This window comes from Acanthisitta chloris, unplaced genomic scaffold, assembly GCF_000695815.1.
Source record: "Acanthisitta chloris isolate BGI_N310 unplaced genomic scaffold, ASM69581v1 scaffold17493, whole genome shotgun sequence".
NCBI classification, from domain to species: domain Eukaryota; kingdom Metazoa; phylum Chordata; class Aves; order Passeriformes; family Acanthisittidae; genus Acanthisitta; species Acanthisitta chloris.
In genome coordinates, this window is record NW_008664447.1 from 2,537 (window position 1) to 9,964 (window position 7,428).

Here is a 7,428-nt window from a genome sequence, read left to right on the forward strand (position 1 = left end):
ATGTATATTTGAGCCAATTTGGGATCAACTCAATGGCCCACTAACTGCTCAAATCTCAAAGGTAACCACATAGAATAAAAAAGTGTTTCCTAGACTTTGTGTATCAATGGTCCACAGTCAATCCTACACACTAGTATCATCAGACTTTTAGAATTTAATGTTCTGTCTGGTTCTGTGGATTGAGGAGACACCAGTGGTCATCAGGCCACACTTTAGAGCACTGCTGTGTTCAGGATCATGAGTACAAGTCTGGGAACCAAGCTGAGCAGCAATTTCAGGTCATAATACCAGATTTTTACATTTATTATACACTATTTTCAAGCTCACTTGAAAGTCCCAAATCTTTTTGAAACTGTACAAGTATAATTTAATTTTTTTAAAAGAAAGCTTTTGAGAGGATCCTTTATGCTAATTAAAGTCGTATCCTAGCATGTATGTATTTTCTTTGTCTTCTACAGGCTGTTTTGTTTCTGCTGATAGCAAGAGCTCAAATGTGTTCTTAAAACTAGCACAATCTGATTTAATCTATTAGGATTATGCTGTTTCCAGTTGTCTATAGGACATCATTCCATCTTTAAGGACAAAAGAAAAGAAACATGAGCCTCTAGATTTGTTTATTTAAAACACATCTAATTAGTGAACTCTCTCAGAAAACCTCAGAAATTAAGATGGGGGAAAAATAACATACATGGTTGCCTGTCATTTTTAGAAAGAAGAGCACAGAAAACATTTCTGTATGTGACGTATCTCAAAACTGTGTTAAAGTGTAAGTCAGCATGGCCCAAACTCGGTGGCCTGAAGACCAGATGAGGGTCTTGCAAGCCGTTGCTGTCCATTGCCACCCCAGGCAATAATCCCTTCTTCCCTCTTCCTCCTCACCCTGGTCCCCACTGCACTCTCCTTTGCAGGCATGGCCCTCCCTCATGCCAGCATCCAGATCTGCTGTGCCAGTCACCAGAAACCAGGCTGATGCCAAGGAAGAGAAGGTTTTGCTATGGAAAGTTTGCCCACACTGTAGACCAAAACTTAAGCATGCAGTGCTGGGTGGCACCAGGGTTTGAGGGCACTAGGCTGTGGGTTGGGAGGGGCTGTCACTCTTCAGATGGCATTTGCTACTCCAAAAAGATTCCTTATTGCTCCAAGAAAAGATTATGGGCAGGACTAAAGTGTATCAGTGAAGGGAGTCAGCCCATGGGCTGCCACTTAGGTTATTCTGATCCTTTGTAGCTTCCATTCATTTAAATAATAAAGGCTTTAAATTAAATGCAGTTCAAAGAGAGGAATGAACATAAAATATAGGTGACACATCATGAACTTCCTTAAAAGTTTTGTTTTATTAAAAGGCATGTCCAGCATTTATGTAAAATAGAGCACAGAAAGTTTTAAAACATCTTAAACCATGGGGTTTAAACTGACCCTGTAGTGTCTATACATTTACATTTGTTTCGATAACAAAAATAAGTGTTTATTAGCAGTACTGCAATGAGTTCTTAATGCTGTTTACTTTGATACAAATAGTCTCTAGCAAAAAGTAGAATGAGGAATAGTTATAAGAAAAGAAGCAGGCATCAAATGCAAAACTTCTGTATACATTCCAAAAAAACCCCCAAAAAATCTCTGCAATGAATTATAATAAAAAACTTGCAAATCAATATTTGCAAAACACAACTCAGTATTTCTCAGAATTTTTAGGCCATTTTCTTTAAATATATGAATTTATGCAGCTCTCTGGTTTTAAGTTTAATTTAAAGATGCTTTGAGGAGACAGATGAAATACCACAAGTCACTTATTATTTATTATCTATTCCAGACATATGATTTTCTTTTTCAAATGTAAAGCACCATTTTAATAATGTGAGAACAAACAAAGTAAATTCACAAATTAGCCTAAAATTCAAATGTAGACAAATAACTAAAATTAATTTAAGATGCAGGTCTGGAACTTCTCACAAGACCAACTTTGTTTCCAACATACAGCGCAAGAAATGGTTCTCTAGCATTTTGGATAAATGATTGGAAGGTTGGTTTTATTTAGGAGGAGAATAGCTATTGCTTTTTTGTAATCTTCCATTTCTTTCTCAGGATCTGAACTGAACAAACTCATATACAATACCTATATTATTAAGGGTTCTTACTTTCAGGTTAAACTTTTCAGGAGCTAGTAATGATTCATGCAAAGTTTTTACAGGTAGCCTAGCAAGAGATGTGCCACTGCTTATACTTTTCCCATACATCCTTTTTTCAAAGAAAACATACCCTTCAATTAAAAATTCACTTAGTATATTTTGTTCCCTGTCAAAATGAAACCTGCCTGCCTGCACGCTGGTGAAGCAGCCTGCAGTAGGCACTGCTTCCTCCACCAGGGGAGTTAAAAGAAACATGAATTTGCAGCAAACAGTTATCTTCTCACAGGCAGTTTCCCTTGCAGGCAACACACGTCTGAAGCTCACAAAGGAGCTGTGATGCCACTTCCAGTGCAATCTAGTTTGACAAGGATCTCACTTGCCTAACTTAACTTCCTTCTCTCTTCCTAGCAAGGCAACCAGTCAAAGATATTGCCATCATTGCAGCTTAAGTTCCTATTAAGTTATTTGAAATATAAGTTGCTTTTCACCCCACGCCGGTAAGTTACAAAATGTTGAGTCCACTGCCCACGTTACAGATGGGTAAATTGCAGCTGGTACAGGCTCAGTCTAGTTTAATATTGCACTTCCTAAAGAAAATGAGTGCTAAAATCCCTTGAACAATAACAGTCAATCCAAAAATTGTTCTGTCCTCCAGATGTGTCAAACAGCACACTGGGTAAGAAAAGAAAGCAAATATATGACATGTAATATAGGTGTCTGGAGCAACCCCTCAAATTGGGAGATTCCCCCTGAGACCAACAGAGTGTGAGTACATCGACTCAGCTGAACAGATCCTATTTCGGGGCTGCAACCTAAAGAGATACAGTTAAATTGTTAAAAAAGAATTTTGGAAAGAGATTCTACAGCTTTCAACCACCAGACTTACAACTATGTTTTTCTGTAACTCCTGTTATCAAGCCTGTTCCAAATAACCTCCAAAGAAGAATTTGCACGGGGCTTTGAATCTTTCCCCATGCTTAACGTATCTCAGTGTTTATTAGTTGTTAACCAACAGTGCACCAAATTGCAAACCTCAGCTATGAAACATCAATTATGGAACAGTTTGACTGGAAACAAAAGGATTTACTTATATAAACCCTGCCTGCCAGTGAAAGAAAAATCAAGACAGAAGCCTTGAATTTGGGGGTTTGTAAAATGTATTTTTGGGTTTTTTTGCAGCACTCAACACTAAACTTTCCCTGGATATTATCTGTTTGAAGTTTTTCCTGCTAAATGCCAGCTCATTCCTTATGCTAATATAAATAGCTTTTGCTCTGGCATTTTGTTCCTCCTTAATACCATAGAAAGGAGTGGTATTATTTTGGTATTTCAGTTCCTGGAGAGTTAATGGCTCCAGCTCTGGAAGAAAACAAAATGAAACACAGGTGCAATCCTTTCTTAAAATAGGATTTAAGTAGAATAAAATTCACAATTTATCAGGCAGATTGAACACCGTAATTACGGTGATATGTTTTAAGATTTCTATAGACTTTCTCAGAGGCACTTAACTACTTCAAAGCCCTGTGGATAACCTGATTAATAAACACAGTTAATCCCTCCCCTGCTTGGCAACCCTAGCACCAGGACAGACTGACAACTTTCTTTTCCTGAAATTCAGTTATCTAGCCAGACTTTACATGTGGATTCCAACTGTGCTGATACTAGTTATTCCCCTGGACCTTTAATCTCTACTGATACACCTTTCAGCATCGTACTCATCCTGACGGTTAGCTATGTGATACACCTTGTGAGTAGTGCCACCTCTCCCAAGAGCTGCTGGCTTTTCCATGTTCTTTCCCCTCAGTCTCTTCTCAGGCATGAAAGCCAGACAAAATATTCCCTCCTCGGCAAGCAGAATAGCTTCTCATCTGTTTTCCTGGCAGCTGAATTTGACCTAGCTTGTAGTGTGCCCTCTAAGACAGCAGATAAGGACCAGCGGTGGTTGGCACGCGATACCCTCTGTGGCCCCTGGCAGCACCAACTCTGTCTCCCAGTTCCTGTGACTGATGTTCAGCCCTTTGTAGAAATTACCCAGTTTCAGCAATACTGTGGCAAACGGCCATGTTGTTGTAAAGCGAGCTCAGGCCGTGGTGGCTGAAGTTATGTGTCAGTGGAATGTTGTTTCCAGGCATTTTCGGTCATGCTAACGGCTTAGCAAAATACTGAGACCTGCTGAATTTAACACTAATAAAGGAGTGGTTTTCAGGAGCTAGGATGAGATACCAAAGCAGCTTGACATCCCAACTTCCTTTGTGTGTTCAGCACTAACCATCTCAGACCTTTCAACTAATTTCTAGTTATTCTGTTGGAAATTTTATGGTTTAGATACTAAAAGTTTCATTTATTTGCATATTTTTTTAAAATAAAATTTCTTCCTGCAACAAAGTTTCTTATAATTATTGAGAACCAGTAATACAATTTTTAGAATCCCTCAAGCCTTTGTTTCCTCTAGCATTAAATATCATACTTACTTTTGTTTTAATGACAGCAAAATCAGCAGAAATTTTATTTACTTTATTGTAAATGATTCTTAGACATAATACCCATATCTAAAGATATCTCTTCCCATTTTGATCATGTGTTTTGCTTAAGGAGAGAAAAGCCCTGACACCACTCGACTTACTTTCTAACAGAGTCTGAGTTTATAGCCAAAGGAAAAATCCACAGATTATCAGGAATACAGGGAAAAGCTCTTGATCAGAACATATAAGTAAATAAAGATTTTTTACAATCTTTACCTGCAGGAACACTTTGCTAAGACACGAGAGGTGGCTAAGGTATAGGAATTCATGCAACTACAGAATCCTGTCCTTCCTATCGTGTGTAGATTCTATTTTCTTAAGGTGATGAGACTTAGTAAATCTCAGATTCTAAGGCTCCGCCGTTTCTAGTGAAGAGTAAGTTCTGCATTCTTTTAAGATATTAAAAAAAACCCCAACTCTGCCCCCATATTCTAGTGAACAATTGTTCCTCCTTGGTTATAATTATGTATTGTTTATCTAGAATGTGGTTACATAAAATATAATTAGGACAATACTGACGAGATCGGATTAAAATAAAATTACTTCTGATGCACTGGGTGCAGCTGCTTGGTTACATGCCCACTCTACCCATTCATCTTGTACTCAAAGCATTTTCTGTCTCTCGTGATAGTACTACCAGCAGGGAAATACCCAGACAACTAAAATGGTGCCATAGTTCACACCTCTGCTGGGTTGAGTGCTAAACTAAATACTGTCACCAATTCCATTTTCATCATTCATTTTACAATTATGTTTGGGTTGGGTTGAGTTTTTCTTAAGCATCACCTTTTAGGATTGTGGGATTCTCAGTTTTCCTTTAATTAAAATGAAGAGATTTTTCAGCAACTAACATTCCAGGTATAGGCTGGAAAATCTGAAACCTCAAGACTCAAAAAAGAAAAACCAAACCAACCCATGGAGTGAGAAAAAAAGGCTTAGGATTAAAGTCCTTATCATGTATTTTGTTTGACTTGTGTGAACCTGTGAAATTGGCTTCACTGAGCACTCTGTACTAGCAATTCAAGATGATATATATCAGTTAGAAGTAATTTTTGGAATCTGAAGGGCTGGCAATTTAAAAGCTAGTGCTGCAAACAAGCCACAACATCCATAAAGTAAAAAAAAAAACAAAAAAACCAAAAAAACCCAAAAAAAACCCAAAACAAAAGGCACCGGAAACTTTTTTAAAATGTTTGAACAATATGATCATGCCTGAAAATTTGCAAAGTCTACATGCAAGATTTTTGCACCACTGTAATCTAATCATGTGCTATCCTTGGATTTTTTATACCAGAACAAGTCATTCCTCTGTGCTGTGTTAGAAGCCGAGCTTTCAGCAAGCTATAGTGTGGTTTAGTTTTACTAGTGCAATGCTTCAACCCTAGGGCTGGCATCCTAATGAGGACAAGAGCTGTGCTTTCATACAAAGACGACTAGTTCCCCCTCCAGTCTGTTTAAAATATTGTTCACTGCTTCGAGCACGCTATAGCTCCAGACCCTACTTTTCCTCACAGAAACTAATACAAATGATACAAATCTGAGTCAGTATGCTCAGCGTTTTGTGACTTGTTTCCACATCACAGTAACTACTCTTGATTATTTACAGGAATCACCATCTTTCACTTTCCTAGCACTCCTTGTCCTCAGCCTGCCATTTGCCCTTGTGCTTTGGAAAACTGCTAACAAAAAACCACAGTGAGCTTCCCTGCATCTGCCCCATGTCATTCCTCAGAGCTTGGCTCTGCCGTGGGGTACACCTGGCCTGTGACTGCTTACAGTAGGCTGCCAACAACAAGCCATAAATCATTTCTTATATGTGCAACATAGCAGTCTCATTGCACCTCAAAGCACTTGTCTTCTCAGTCTGCTTGCTCCACCATCGGTATTAGTGATTTTAAAGGACCTTAGTTACAATGTGTATACCATTGAGACCCCAAGCGTATCACCTTAGCTGAGAATGCCCAGGAGCAGTAGCAGATTAGAGTGTTTCTAACTGACAGAAGTTATTCGGTATTGCAGCTCTCTCACCGCAAGGTAGAGCTAGACAAGAACTGTAAGAAAATAGATTCATCAGAATGAAAAGTGTTCCCAGGAATACTTTCACAGGCTCTGCTCACAGGATAAGCTCCTCAGCCTCAGGGTGGCAGATCCTAGCAAGACTGATGTCACGAATCGTGTGATTATGACACATACCTGAAATGCAAGAGCTCTTGTGGGATGGGAACTGAAGGGTGGCCACCATGCAACAAGAAAACCTTCCAGCTACATTTTCGCAGGACACAGGGAAAAAATTTTACGAAACAAAATCTTCTGTTTTGTTTTTCAGGCGAAAACTCCCCCCATTTCTGTACTAAAGCATTAAAACTGGGGGGAGAAAATTTAAGCCATGGAAGAGGAGAAAAGCCACCTTTTCTACAGAGAGAACAACAACATATCAAGGATTTGTCATACCAAGGGACCATCCACATTGCCTCAGATTCTTAGTGTCTTCTTTTTCTCGACAGCTCTGCTACTCATTCCTGCCAGCATGTTACTGACAGAACTGAGTGCATAATCCTGGGAATTTAGATGCAAAAAAATAAGATGATCAGTGCCCCTGAGTTTATGTGAAGGGACAGACCATCTTCACCATACAACAGAGCAGTTAAGTCACAAGGAAAACAAGATTATTATCTGTTACTCCTATTTCAGCCTGGGCAGAGCTAGATTACAGCAAGTCCTGACAACCCTCCTTGTTTAAGTGCAGGTTGTTGCTTTAATTAAAAACTAGGCTAGGGAAA